Source organism: Parus major, chromosome 3, assembly GCF_001522545.3.
Source record: "Parus major isolate Abel chromosome 3, Parus_major1.1, whole genome shotgun sequence".
NCBI lineage: Eukaryota > Metazoa > Chordata > Aves > Passeriformes > Paridae > Parus > Parus major.
Genome location: NC_031770.1, coordinates 9,430,407 through 9,444,336, shown reverse-complemented (window position 1 = coordinate 9,444,336; position 13,930 = coordinate 9,430,407). Strand labels below are relative to the sequence as shown.

At 45.1% G+C, this 13,930-nt stretch overlaps 1 protein-coding gene and 1 long non-coding RNA gene across 2 annotated transcripts in view; one reads left to right on the top strand and one right to left on the bottom strand.

Moving 5' to 3' along the window:
• SERTAD2 (SERTA domain containing 2) overlaps positions 1 to 13,930 on the bottom strand; it is a 74,831-nt gene that overhangs the window by 32,029 nt on the left and 28,872 nt on the right. The window lies entirely within an intron of this gene.
• On the top strand, positions 1,400 to 6,289 carry LOC117244139. Its single transcript, XR_004496662.1, has 3 exons — positions 1,400 to 1,624; positions 2,487 to 2,634; positions 5,820 to 6,289. It is a non-coding gene; the product is annotated as an uncharacterized LOC117244139 (long non-coding RNA).

The following is a 13,930-nucleotide window of genomic DNA, read 5'->3' as shown; positions in this document are numbered from 1 at the left end:
CGAGCGCTTCGGTCCAATGTAAGCATTTGCTGAAGTGAGGCCAATGTTTCCTGTTGTAGTTAAAAGCACATTATACAGCGAGGATGGAAAAATATGTCTGCGACACAAAATCAACCCTTCTCTTCCCATTTCAGGATGAGGGGGTCGGGAAAGCACTCCCAATGTAAATGTATGTGACAAGGGCCTGGTAGAGTGAGTGCCATGAACAGCTTTATACTGTGCTGGCTTTCTAAGTCGGGAAACCAACTGGGTGTCATTTAATCTCCCAGATTAAAATCACTTAGCGAATATTGTATTGTTTCAGTGCTCTCGCTGTCAGAGCAGCGTTGGGGGCCTCGCCGGCGCTCTGCTGCTCGCTAACTCACCACTAATGAAACCTCGCGCGGGAGCAGCTGCCGGAATCTGTGTCAAACTGCATCTGGCACCCATCTATCTTCCAGCCATCTAAATTCACCTCTGAAATCATACAAAAGCAGCCGCAGAGCTCCCTGCAGCCACTCCAACACACCAGGCTTTGTCTCATCAAGCCTGTTAAGCAATTTAAAGCAATTTATTTTTTTAATTTGCCTTGTGTTTTACAGCAGCAGCTTTCACAGAAGCAGTGAAGAAGTTAAGAAAAAAACTGGGGGGGGGGGAAGGAAAAAGGTGCACCCTTTTCTTTATTTTTTTTTTTCCTTTTTTTTTTAAAAGGAAAAAAAATAAAAAAGCCTGTCAAGCTCTCAGTAGACTATCATTAAACCAGTTTTGGCTGAAACTGTATGTTTAGGGGTTTTCCAATGGAGACACTCTGGTGCCTGCAACACTCAGACAGGGAGGGGAAGCTTCTATACAATTGTTGAATTGTTGTCATGGCTATTAAATATGCTGTAGCACAAATACCCAACAGAGCTGAAGGTTTTTCGTGTATTGGCTCTGGAGAGGTATCAAAAATACTGGTATTAACTAGCAGATAACTGAGTTATACAAACACCAAATAAAAGATTCAGTCTAAAGTTTTAAAAGGTTTATTAACTTCATTCCAAACCTTTCCCCCCACCTCCTCCCAACTGGGGCTTACAGTACTCTGTAAATTAAAAATATTTTACATTTACTGTAGCAGCAATTTAACTGAGTCTCCTCTAATGTTTGGGGTAAAACTGTCTCTTCTCTCTGCATTTTCTGCAGAGGACAGGAGTTTTGCTCCAGAGTCTCGTTAGGCTCATGAGTGGCAGTTTGAGAGAGTGGCACAGTAAAGCCACGACTTGCTGACTAAAACAGGTCAATGAAAAACAGGCTAGTGACTGAAATTGAAACTTCTCATTTCTCTCAAGAAAAGGGTATATTGTCAAGATAGAGTCTAGCATGTCTATTAAGCAACTTTCAGCTGTGCTCAGCACAGCAGCACCACAAGCTCCCCAGCGCGAGAGGAGGGGACGCGGCCCCTGGCACAGGCCCTGCCGGGACAGACGCTGTCCTCTCCACACCAGAGCCCAGCCAGCTGCCGGGAAGGAGCGTTAAAGAACACGGAGTGCAGAGGGCAGGGGATGTGCTGGGCTCCCCTCCCAGGCTGAAGTTGTCCATCCAGCCAAACAGGTCATGATGCAGGTCTCAGTGACACCCAGCCATACAGCATGGAGGACTCTAGGTGAGTGTGCCAGGCCTTCCGTAAAGGCAGTGGTGGGTGAGTTTGGGAGGCGTTTCCTAGACTGAACGCAGCAAACTGCGGAAGGAGCGGGAGAATCAGGATCTGTCAATCCATCTAATTAAGGAGCATTTTCCCCACGCACATTCATACACATCTCTCCAGGCTATAGGGCCCTCATTTCTTGCCTCAGCCCAAAACAGACTGACTGTATTTTGCATTTCTATGACAATTTGTTCTCAGCATTTCTCAGGAAGAAGCACAATGTACATGTCCTATGAAAATGATCATGTGCTTGTAGATACCTCTGTCTCTGCTGCTAATTCCATTGTGCCCATCCACTGTGCAGCTAACCTTTTGCAGCAACTGAAAGAATCTGAAAAAAAATGGAAGCATGCTCCTTTCCTGTGAGCTTCCCAAAGTAACCACTGCAACAAGAAATTGCATTTTTGAGCAAAGGCTACTAGTCCAACTGCAGACATTGCTGCTCCTCTACACACAAACTAAAAAGGAGATTTAGATATGCCCTGCATAGGGTCACTTTAAAGGGATGTCCAAAATGAAATCACCATTGCTAAGAGGCTGAGCGATTATCCCGGGCAGACCCCTCCAGCCCTCAGCTGAGCTTAACAGCAGGACTGACAACAGCCCCAGGATTGTGGCCACCAGGAAAAGCCACAGAGATCGACAATTCATTTTTTACAGGCCAATGGGTTGACCTCTGGGCAGCAGTGGAACAAGTCAGCATAAAGGTGACAAAGCTCTGTATACCATTATAAATCATCCAAACCAACCAGCAGAAAATTCGTGTGCTGATCATGCTAGCTTATACCTCTCCTCTTTATTTTTTCCCCAGTGTAAACAGCTTCCTCTCCCCCATCAGCTCCCAAGGCCCATCTGGAGGAATCATGAGGGGCGTTCTCACATCCTGCTCCCTGAAGAAGCCGGTCCTGCTCGCTGAGCGCTCACCAACGTCACGCCAAGGGATGACGCAAGCCATGACTGCTGTCCAGGTGGTGGGGTGTGACCTATTTCTGGGCTACAGGGGTTTGGTTTGGGAGGAATGTGCAATGTCTGGTGATGGAGGTGGGAAGAGGAGAAAATGGTTTTAAGAAAGTCAGGAATTGATCATATTCTACATCTTAGCTCCATGTTTTTAGAGGGAAGTAAGAGGCCAAAACAAAAGCAGTGCCCCAGCCTCAGGATCTTAACATCAATCTGTAGTGGAATTAAGAAGGAGAAAGAATCCCCACGTAGGAAGCAGAAATTTTTCCTGCTTACAGAGCTAACATGTTCCCCAAATCTGGTTTCCTTAATAGTATATGGCATCAAAAGGAGAAATACTTTAAAGACACAAAGACATTTCACACCTCCCCTGCCTTCCAACAAGCACATTCATTCAAAAACAACCTGTGCAGCATCACTACCAGGTGTCTCAAGTTTTATGCATGAATAAGCTGTCCTGTAACTAGCACAAATGTTCATTTACCAAGTGAAGTATTTCTTCAACCATTCAACTCTGACACGATATATGCAACCAAATGAGCTCCGTAGCAACAGGGTAAATTTTCACAGCTAATTTTCCCTCTTGCAGGGTTTTCTTTGGCATTGGGCTGAAGCATCATTGGTCTGCTTGTCACTTGATGATTTTGCCATATTTTAGAGTAGCTATGCTGACCCAAAAGGACACCAGCACTGTCCTACACAAACAAACAGTATTTCAAAATTTACAGCACTGCCCTCAAGTTGCAGTCCAGAGGGCATCCCACCGAGGTTGTGAAGAAAAGGGAATCAAATGCACTTGATTTGCACAATGCACAGCACTCCTTTAATTAAAGGAGACTCTCAGTAGGTCTGTACCTACTTTTCTGAAATCTTTGGGGCTTTCCAACCCTCCCACAACCCCTTCATCCATAGGGAATTCTCCACAGCTACCTGTGCTAGCATTTTGTCTTCTGTATACAAACCCGATTGAGCTGTGGTGGGTTTGTATTATGTGGCATGTGCACATTGCCTATCCAGAAAACAAAAAAAACCTCTCCAAAATACCCCATTCCCTCTATTGATTATGAAAAACTCCACAGTTCCAATTTCCAGGAACTCCTAAAAGAGCAGGTAAGCCTTGGTGCCTACATCACTTAAATACAATTTGAGGGGAATTATTGTTTCAGTAATAAAGGGAAGCTTTTTTTTTTTCATGGGGGAAACCAGAAAACCAAATAGAGCTTCTTTATATCAGGTGCTGTGTTCATGTAATGAGTTTTTCTGTGGTGTAACAGTTTTCAAAACAGGGCAGCCAAGAATTGCTTTTTCCAGTTATCTATAAATCAGGGTTGGAGAGAAAAGAAACAGTTCCAGAGTGTGGTATGCATCAGTCTGAGCAATCACTCCAGCGAATCATGCAGGTAAACAGCTACACAGCATCAATTAGCAACATAAAAAAAGGGGCCATCAACAAACCAGAGTACAACAAAAAAAAAAAAAGCTTACAACTTTGCCAACTGGCCACTTATCTGTTTGAAGACAGGGGAAAGGGAGCTACCTCAATTTGTAGGGGTCACCAGAAGAAGGCACAGATATCAGAGCATGGAGCATTACAGACAGAGCAAAGGGGAAAGCCTCCTGAATGGAGAGGAAAATAAGAGCTAGAAATTAGGCAGGGGGCTTGCAGGCAAATATGAGATAAAACAGTTATATATATATATACACACAGAGCTGCAAATTGGCACAGAAAAAGCTCCAAAGCAAGGAGGTGGGGAGGGAAAGGCAATGGCAAGAGAGGGATCTAGACCTGATTATGGCAGAAAACAATTTGGGTGCTTTTTTTTTTTTTTCCCCTCCTGCATTCATCTGGATAAAAATAATAAGGACTGAAGTGTGAGTCCAAGAGGCCAAGGATGGGAAAATTTACCACACTAGAAGCAAAAGATGACCCAGTTAGGACAAGAGGTTTATGCAGAAGAAAATCAAGAGGAACGAAGGAGGCCTGGAAACTTGTGTAGAAAAGATAGCAGCAGGATTTAGCAACCATAAGGAACAGGAAGGGGGATGGGTAAAAAGAGGGGAGTTAAAAACAACAGAGTTGCAGCTATGTTTCATGGCACTAATTCAGCAAAGAAACAGCCTCAAATGGATGTAAACAATGGACTATTCATTAGGGGTTTCATTCCCTGCAACCCAGCAAACTATTGTCTGCAAGTTTTAAATACTCTCTTCACACACACACACAAACTAAATTACAGAAAATGTGAAACATCAGATAATCTCAACAACGTGTCTCAAAATCACTGCCCTCAAGCATGCACTATGCTTGGCAGACTCTTCTTCCAACCATCTGCCAGCACGTGGAGAAAAATAAATAATTAACACACATCTGGGGTCAGACTGTGAGCTACAGCACCCAGCCTGAAACTCATGCCTGAGTAAAGGACAGGCAGTGACTAACAGCACATGTGGATTGAGTTCTGGGGAGCCTTTCCAAGCTGTCCCACCCTAAGCATTCTGTCCACCTTGCTATGGGAGCCTCCCACACTGACATGATATGTGCTTCTATCCCATACTACCCATCTGACACGGCAGCTGAACAAGCAATTCAAAGTTTGGGGCTACATTTCCAGTTGCAGAAGGTTCAAATTTCTCCTGATGCCACTAATCCAGTAAGGGATAGCTTGGATAGGTAGAAAATATGTTTGACATCTGGTTTTGCTCATCTGAGCTTCATCTGTTAGAGCTGACCAGTAATACCCTTCCCTGAGCACCAGGCTACAAAACAGGGCAAGAAGGTGTGATCCAAATATGATTGCCTTGTTCTCAAAGGTGATTTGGCTCTTTGAACTGTGTCCCAGAGCAAGCCTCCAATCCACAGCCCCTCAAAGAGAAGGGGTTTGTGCTTCCCAGGAAAGGGCTGGCAAGCATGGGAGGCATTTGTAAGGGCATGATGGAAGAAGAGGCAGATAACTTGGGCTTTCTTTTTCCTCATCTATTGAAGGCATCTGCATAAAGTACCTTCCACAGTGTGTCCTTCCTCTTCCATAGGCAAAGGCTCAAAGAACCTATCCACTCTGCAGACTTGCAGAGCACAGGCAGCACATCATCACTCAGCCTGGTAGGATGTGACCCCTCTTTCAGGAATCTGGAAGACTGCAGGGAGAAGCTCCTGACAAGAGGCTGTCTCACAGCTTTTCTTCCTCTTGCCCAGGTCCAAAGGTACATCAGCACAGTGACTCTGCTCAGTGTTACATCACATTGCTGAAGTGAGCACCAGGAATTACACAAACATAAGGAGACCTTGGACTCCCTTCAGGTTTTCACCCAACTTCTTCAAACTCCTACTGCTTGCACTGAAGGTCTGTGGAGATGAAGGACATAATCACAGAATCTGTTGAGCTGGAAGGGACCCACAAGGATTGTCAAGTCCAGCTCCTGGCCCTGCACAGAACCATCCCCAAGAGTCACACCATGAGAACGGACAAGTCTTTCCTTATCCCTAGGTTTGGGCATATGGGTAACAATAAAGTACCTAAATTTTGTTCTGTCTGTTATCCAGAAGTGCTGTGTGTTTCATTGAGCAGTAATGGAAGCACGCAAACACACAGCCCACACAGGGAAAAACTGGCCTGGAAAAGTGGCAGGAGGGGAAGAACTTGATGGTTTTAATTCAATTTGTGTCTTTTATATTGCATGGACTCTCTTTGCTCATGCTACACAGTACACAAGCAGCACACACAACAAATCACTGTCCACCAAACTGGGAAAAATAAAGACAGAAAAGCTGAAAATATACAGATTAATTTATGGTTCTCCTCTGATCTCAGCATGCTTCACCATTTAGGGTTCATGGAGTATCTCAGTATAGCAAACACACACTGACAAATACTACAGTTTAGGGACACCTTCTCAACTGCCACATGGGCAGCAAGAAGCAAAATCCTTGTGTACAACACTGAAATTCCCCATTTCCAGCTCTCTGAAAAGCCCCCAAAGCTGCCCCAGAGGCATATAACCTTTGGGGTTATAGGAGATAAGTCCCAGAGCTTCTGCAGTTCCATACATGTTTTAATTTTAACCTAAACTTTCAGTGGGAAGGAAGACAATTTCTACTTCTTTTCACTGCAAGGAGCAAAATGTGAACTGAAGGCTGGGCAGAAAAACTGAGGAAACACAGAGAGCAGGAGTTTTAAGTCACGTGTGGTCTCCAGCATATGGACAACAGTCACACTTAAATAAGGAAATCAAATGGCAGTCCACTACTACCCTGTCCCAAATTAATCTCTTTACTGATTCCCAAGAATATGCAGCCTCAGAAGCTGAGTGTCTGCTTGCAGGAACAGGCAGAAAGTAGAAAACACACACACAGGGAAATAACGAGTTTGTTCTGCTCCTCTTTTACCCAAAGTCCTTTTTATTAAGTGCTTTTCACTGAGCTGTACAAGGAAAGGAAGCAGGAGAGGAAGGGGGCAGAGGGAGGAGGGAAGGGGGAAATATAACATTTCCCATCAGCTCTACCAAAGGAAAGGCATGGTGGGGAAACAGAAGAGCTGGCTGCAGATCATTCCAAGCCAGACAAGTGCAAATGAGCAACAAAAAGGACTAACACATGGAGAACAGCAAAAGGAAGAGCAGCACACAGGGGAAAGACCAAGAGAATACATAGGAAAGGAAAAGAGGATGTGAGAAGGCTCTTCTGGTGGGATAAACTACTGAGGAAACAGCCAAACACATACCACCACTCTGAGACTCAAACAGAAGCAGCTGAAGGTTTGAAGAAAGCATCCTAACACAGAAGAGGTTCTGTCTGAGAAAAAAACAACCGACATGGTCTTGAAAACCTCAACAAGAAAAGAAATGCTAGATAGAAGGTGATAACGAGAAGGTTAAAAAAAAAGAAAAGCATACAGGGGTTTGGCTTTCTTTTACACACTGCAGTCTTCACTCAAGTTCATGTCTAACTTGGACAGCATAAAATCCCAATTTCAGCAAAAAAGATCCGAGTTTGAATTAGTCAGCCCATAAAGGATATTTAGTCACCACCTCTAATCAGCCTCCTATCACAACCAAGGACATGCCAAATATCTGAAGCAGACTAGGTTTAAAAACTAAAACAGTACCAGAAATAGTAACAATTCCTGGCTGAGTCACATTTTAAGCTACACACTTTTCCCATTCAAAGGATTTAATCTGAACATTGCTATTGTTGAAACTTGTTGGTTTGCCTTATTTTGGTAGCTCAGATGAGTAGGAACAATATTTCCTGTACTACGGACAAGATGCTTTTTGATCATTACAGGGGCTTTCCTTCCTCCTGTTCCCAGCCTTCAAACACCTCTATTGATGGGAACTTTCTTTGCAGTGTCCTTCCCAAGGACAGACCTAGAGAAAAGATGACTTTCCTTAGAGTTTTAACAGAGACATGGGGGCCGATGAAAATGTTCACTTGGGTGTATGCACTGTGTGAGCCAATGAAGCTGCAACCAAATGTCTTCACTCTTTCTCCTGTAACTTGATACCTGGCTTTAGCAATCCCTCCAGCTCTTGAATTAGGAATGGAAAATATGAGAGCTCTGTTTCACAGCAAAGGTTTAGAGACAGGGGAAGAAGGAAAAAAAAAAAGGACATATTAGGGCTACTTGCAAATAGTATTTGCTTTACACTGGACTTAAACACCTGACAGCAGCACACGTAGGCTCTGTGTACCCACACATACCTATGGGCACCCATGCTACAAAGCACTGCCCAGCCCAGTCAGAGCTGGTGGTTGGAAGACTCACCCCAAATCAGGCCTAAAAACTGATTTCTAAAGCAATTCCCTTTACTTTGTACCTCTCTGCTCCAACAGCTCTGGGTGCAAATAATGGCATTTGAAAGCAAACAGCTACCGCTAGTGCTGAGGGAGCAAGATATTAAAAACTCCAATAGCTGCTTTTGTGCATTACTGCAGTTTGTCGTGAGAGTACAACAGGATGCTGGGCTGAAAGCTTTATGAAAATGGTGTCCCTAATCGTCACACTCATTTCCAAGTCCTTTGAAAAATATTTTTAAAGCATCTGTCTAGTTATATCTCTTGTTACGTGCTCTTAGCCACAAATCGGCAAATTTCAAATCCCGAAAGAGAGCACAAGAACCCTTCCCCAAACATCAGCTCTCTCAGCACTTTGTGGTATCCCCAGCCTTCCCAGACTGCTCTCGTGCACCAGGGAAGAGTGGAGTGCGCTCGCAGGCTCACCAGGAAAAACCTTTTCCCTGAGCATTGTGGCTCAGCCATTTCAGTGACACAATTACAGCACTTGCCAAGGAGCTTGCATCATGTAACATGCTGCGAGGCTTTTCACGGCAACGCGGCTCACAAGCTTCCCTTCGGGGGCCCATCCCCGAACGCCCTGCTGCAAAATGCTGCAGCTCCCAGCCCCCGCCAGCTTCTCCCACCTCCACAGGAACAGCAGCAGGGATCCTGCACCTCTTTTGCTCCTTCAGCCCTGCGGAGCTCAGTTTAACGCTGCTTTCCAGTGTTCACAGGGAAGGATGACTGTCACCTTTCAGAATATCACCAGTCGTCTTTGCAAGAAGGTTTTGATGTAAATCAGGTGGGGAAGTGACAGAGAACCAGCAAAAACCACTTTTGCTGTGTTCTCAGGAATACAAATTTGTGGTGCTGCCGCTTGTTTGACAGAGGTCAAATTTTACTAACACAGGATTAAATACTGTCCATGGAACCATATGATGCTAATGGCAGGTAGTGCTGAAGATCCAGGTGGAAACAAAGCTTAACTTTGCCTTCTTCCGATTTACAGATCAGTGACAAGATTTCTAAAACAGCAGGCTATAGCCATGCCAGGCCATGTATCAATAAAGCTGGAGCTTTGCTGGGATGGTGAGGAACGAGCAGTGTGCGCTGCGAACTAAAAGAGTACAAAAACCCAGCAAATGAAGCAGTTTGTTCCTGAGCTGAGGTTTGTAGAGATCTGATGAGCTGCAGGATATTGGCTCTCCATCTTGCTTCCAGCTGCTTCTACAGATGTCCAGGCTCCTCAGTGCCAAGAAGAGCTAGGAGGCTAGTGAAAGCAGCTGGAAGAGAAGGAGCCGGAGGAGGAGTCAGGCTTGCACCCTCTGGGGAGGGCACAAAGAGGAGGAGGAGGAGGAGGAGGAGGGAAGCAGGCACTGCCCACACATGCTCTACAACCCTGGCTGAAGGTGCTGACCACTGGGAAAAGGCATAATGTCTATGGAGAAGGGAATGAGGAACTTAAGAGTATTTTTTCTTTTTTTTTCCTTTCTTTTTTTTTGCCTTTTTTCTTTTGTTTTTAAGGAAGCTAGAGAGGAAAATTAGGTCATTGAGTAGCATCTCTGCAAGAATGTGGGAGCAAGGAGGGCAGTGATTCAAGAAAGAACCAACAAGGAGAGGGAGGGAGTCAGAGAATCAGAGAGAAATAAAAGTGATCAAACATTAGTGGTGTATGCAAGAGCAAGAGAATCACTGAGCAGATGGGAGGAGGGAAGAAGAAATGATTAATAGGGAGTGTGAGGCCCTTCCCCCTCCCTCAAGCAGTACTAATCACGTGGAAGACAGCTAAAATCTTACTTCCTAATATTGCTTTGCTGCGGTAGCTGCTACGTGATGGAAGAGAGCAAGCCCACCCCCAAGACAAAAATCTCCCTAAAAGATGGGAACAAACCCCTCAGAATAACACAACCATGATGTTTTGGCTGCTGGTGCTAAAGGGACATCTGTCAGGATGGATCTGTCATCTCCTGAGAGCTGATACCTGGTGTTCCTCCAGGACCACCAAGTCCCACAGCGAGTCTAAAGCCGCATTCCTGCTTTCACCCTGGTCAACTCTCCTGCCTCCAGCCTTAGAGAGGAAAATGACCAGCCTTTCCATGTAACCCAAATGCATATGTTCAACTTCCCTACACCAGCAGCCAAAAATTCTCATTGCCTGACATCAGAGCACACCTCTGACCAAGCATTTGTGGGGCCACACCTGGATACGAGCGTGCTGCCTCCTCAGCACAAGAGCCCAGGGTGAGCTTTGCCATTCCAGCATCGATCTGAGGTGCAGGTCAGCTCTGCAGCTGCTCTCCTCTCCTCTCCTCACTGGGCCAGAGCCAGCTCTCCTGCAATGGGAAGCACAGGCTCCCTTCCCACCATGTGTTTCTCAGGCTTGGCCATCACAAAGCAGGAGAGAAGAAGGGCCATTGCCACAGACAGTTCCAGATAAATACATTTGCTAAAAAGAGGCTCCTGTAGATTTCTGGTGACAGCCTGTCACCGGGACTGCTCTGCACAAAGCTCCCACAAGACTCAAGTACACAGTCCTTTTCCTGAAATATATGCTAAACAGCTTATTCCTTCCCACATTTTACAGGTGCTAACATGTTCATCCATCCCCTCACTTATTTCTTCCATGGACTGAGCAACCCCAGTACCTACACTTTCTCTGTATAGGTCATGTCTGCTAAATCATCCATTCATTCTACATGCTATTTTCCTCCCTTTTTTTTTTTTTTTTTTTTTGACCCACTTTTGAGTTGTTTTGCTGTTTTTAAAGGCTGTGAGCATAAAACTGGTTCAAGACTCCAGCTGAGACCTCACCAAGCTGAGCTGAGTGGAAGGATCACTGTACCCTTTTGGTTATAAACCTCAGCTTGCCTTTTTCACAACTGTACGAAGCTGGTGACTCACAGTCAGCCTGGAATTCACCATCAACTCCATCTCCCCTCTGCAGAGCTGCTGCTCAGCCAGCCATCTCCCATTCTGGGGCTGGGCAGCCCATTATTCCTACCTACGTTAACAACTTCGTGCTTGTCGTTCTCTGAATAATCTCTCATTTTTTCCAAGTGATTTCTCAGCTTGGTCAAGATTTTAAATCCTAACCCTATTCTCAAGAAAACTCAGAGCTCCTCCCACGTCAGTATCATTTGCAAGTGTAATCAGTTCCCGCAGCAGAAAAATCCCCACAGCATGCCACTTCTGGGGAGAACAAACAGGAATTGACCCCTGTGGAGACAAACTGGTCCTAGAGCGTTTGTGACATTGCACCCCACAACATCCAGTCCCTGGAATTTCTCCAGGAGTAACCCGAGAGTCACAATAAAGTAAGGAAGACAAAGTTGTTAGGGATATCATACAAATATGCTCTGCTCATGATTGGACCACTGTGCTCTGCCACAGGACACAATAAAAATAATTCAGATCAAGTGCCATGCTGCTATTTTTCCCAGTGTAAGGGAGATGGCTGCAGCTGATTTAAAAAAAAAAAAAAAAAAAGCCTCAGCAAGATAAAAGTGAAAAGGAGCATTTGCCTGCTCATGATGGTAGAACATCCAGCAGAACTAACTGTGATGTCTCCTGCAGGAAACAGGCATATCCCCCTGAAAACTTTCACCAGCAAGTATCACTCCTTCTACAATATTAATCAAAGCTATTTCAATCCACACAAGACATCTTTTCCACTAGACATTGTTTCTCTCCAGGGCTTTGACACTACACTATGATGGTAAATATCTTTAGACTGATACAAAGTGAGCAAAAATTCAACTGTGGGTAAAGGCGAGGAGGCAGAGATTGGCAGAAGCAGGGGCTGAATTTGCCTCAGACAACTGACCTGGAAAAAAAGACCTGAAGACATTTCACACCCAAGTTCTGGTCACCATATATAGCTCATGGGCAATATGGCAGAAAAGCACTTTGATCCCAGGCAGTGTTTTAGGGGAGCAAATTGCAGCTGTCCTACAGGACACCTCTTATTAATCCTGCAGCAAAATATACTGGGCTATAAATTCCATCAATTGCCCACTGTTTAAAGAAATTAATTTTCTTTAGAAGAGGAGCATGCTGTTAGAAACATGCCTGACTCAAGTATATCTGATCCCTCCCCAGTTTACGCAGGTAGAAAGACTTTTGACTTTATTACTTTGGGAAAAGCAATGCTCAATATGTGACATGTCCTTTTACTCCCAGAGCTGACATAAAAGACAAAAAACTACAAAACCTAGTCTGTGTTTGCTGTTTGAGGTTTGAATCAGTAGCAAATGGGACAAGCCCAAATGCCAGGAAGGTGAGGAAATCCTGGATCCTAGGAACCTCCAGCAGAAAAATATCTAGTCATAATTCCAAGTGGGGGCTCTAACACGTTCCTTATGAATAAAAAGCTTTTTTTAGTAGAGTATATGGCAGCAAGATTGCCAAGAGATTATTCATAATCACAGCACTGCAGACCTTTGCTTTGGACAGTTTTAGCCCCAGAATGACCAACTCCAGCCTCTGAGTCCAGACAGTGTAAGCTCTGGTAAACCAGACAGTACCCATGGTGTTCTGAGAGATGATGACACTGATAGTCTAGAAAGGCACCCCAAATAGACCACTGAAAGCAATGAGAATGTATTTTATTTATTCCTTTATGCCAGATCATATCAAAACTGCTGCAGGAGACTGCAGTAGAGACAAATTTAAAGTTTTTGTTTGTTTATTTATTGCTATTTAGGGTAGAGCAATATTCACCAAATGAAGGCAACACAGTATGGGGGGGAGAGAACTGGAAAAAAAAGTTAGCTCAATATTCTCCCTCATTTTTTGAGGATTTCTTTCCTAAGCCTGACAAAGCTTTGTAGCTTTTCATGCTCCACACACCGTATGACTCTCCCCACCAGAAAGATTTACTGCATTCGGAAGTCCAGGGTGGAGTGCTCCAGCAGAACTGGACCAGTGCTACAGCCGGATCTAAAGTGATGTCAGGAAATGGGTGGGGGCAGGGAAGGGGAGCATAGCGAATGACACAGCCCACAATCAGGAAACTCACTTGGCAAGATTTGTGGAAAACCGGAGGTATACAGGAGTAAAGCCCCATAAAGCAGTGCTCCGGCTGCTCCCACCGCTAATCTGCTCCCGTTATCGGAGCTCAAAGAAAAGAGGACAGTTGCCAGCTCCGGAGAATCGGGAGCCGTGCCAGCTGACGACACGCTGTGATCGGCAGCCGCCTGGCCCTGGGTGAGGTCTGCTATCATATCATGTGATGAGCGCTTGATAGCGAGGGAACGGGAGGAAAGCACCCATTCCAGAGAACACCTACCTCTAGTTACCCAATAAAGGTGAGAAGGATGCAGGAGGAAGGGAAGAAGAAAAGCATCCTGGAGCTGTAGGGCGGCTACAGCAGACAACTATTACAGAGGTAGTTAGCCCAGAGATGGCAGAGGTCAGGAGACTTCACAGCAGCACTCAGGCAACATCTGCCCAAGCCAGAGGCAGCAGCAGCGCTACACCACTTTCAGGGGAAAATGCGGTGAGACAGAGGTGAAGTAGCAAAGCCTTTAACA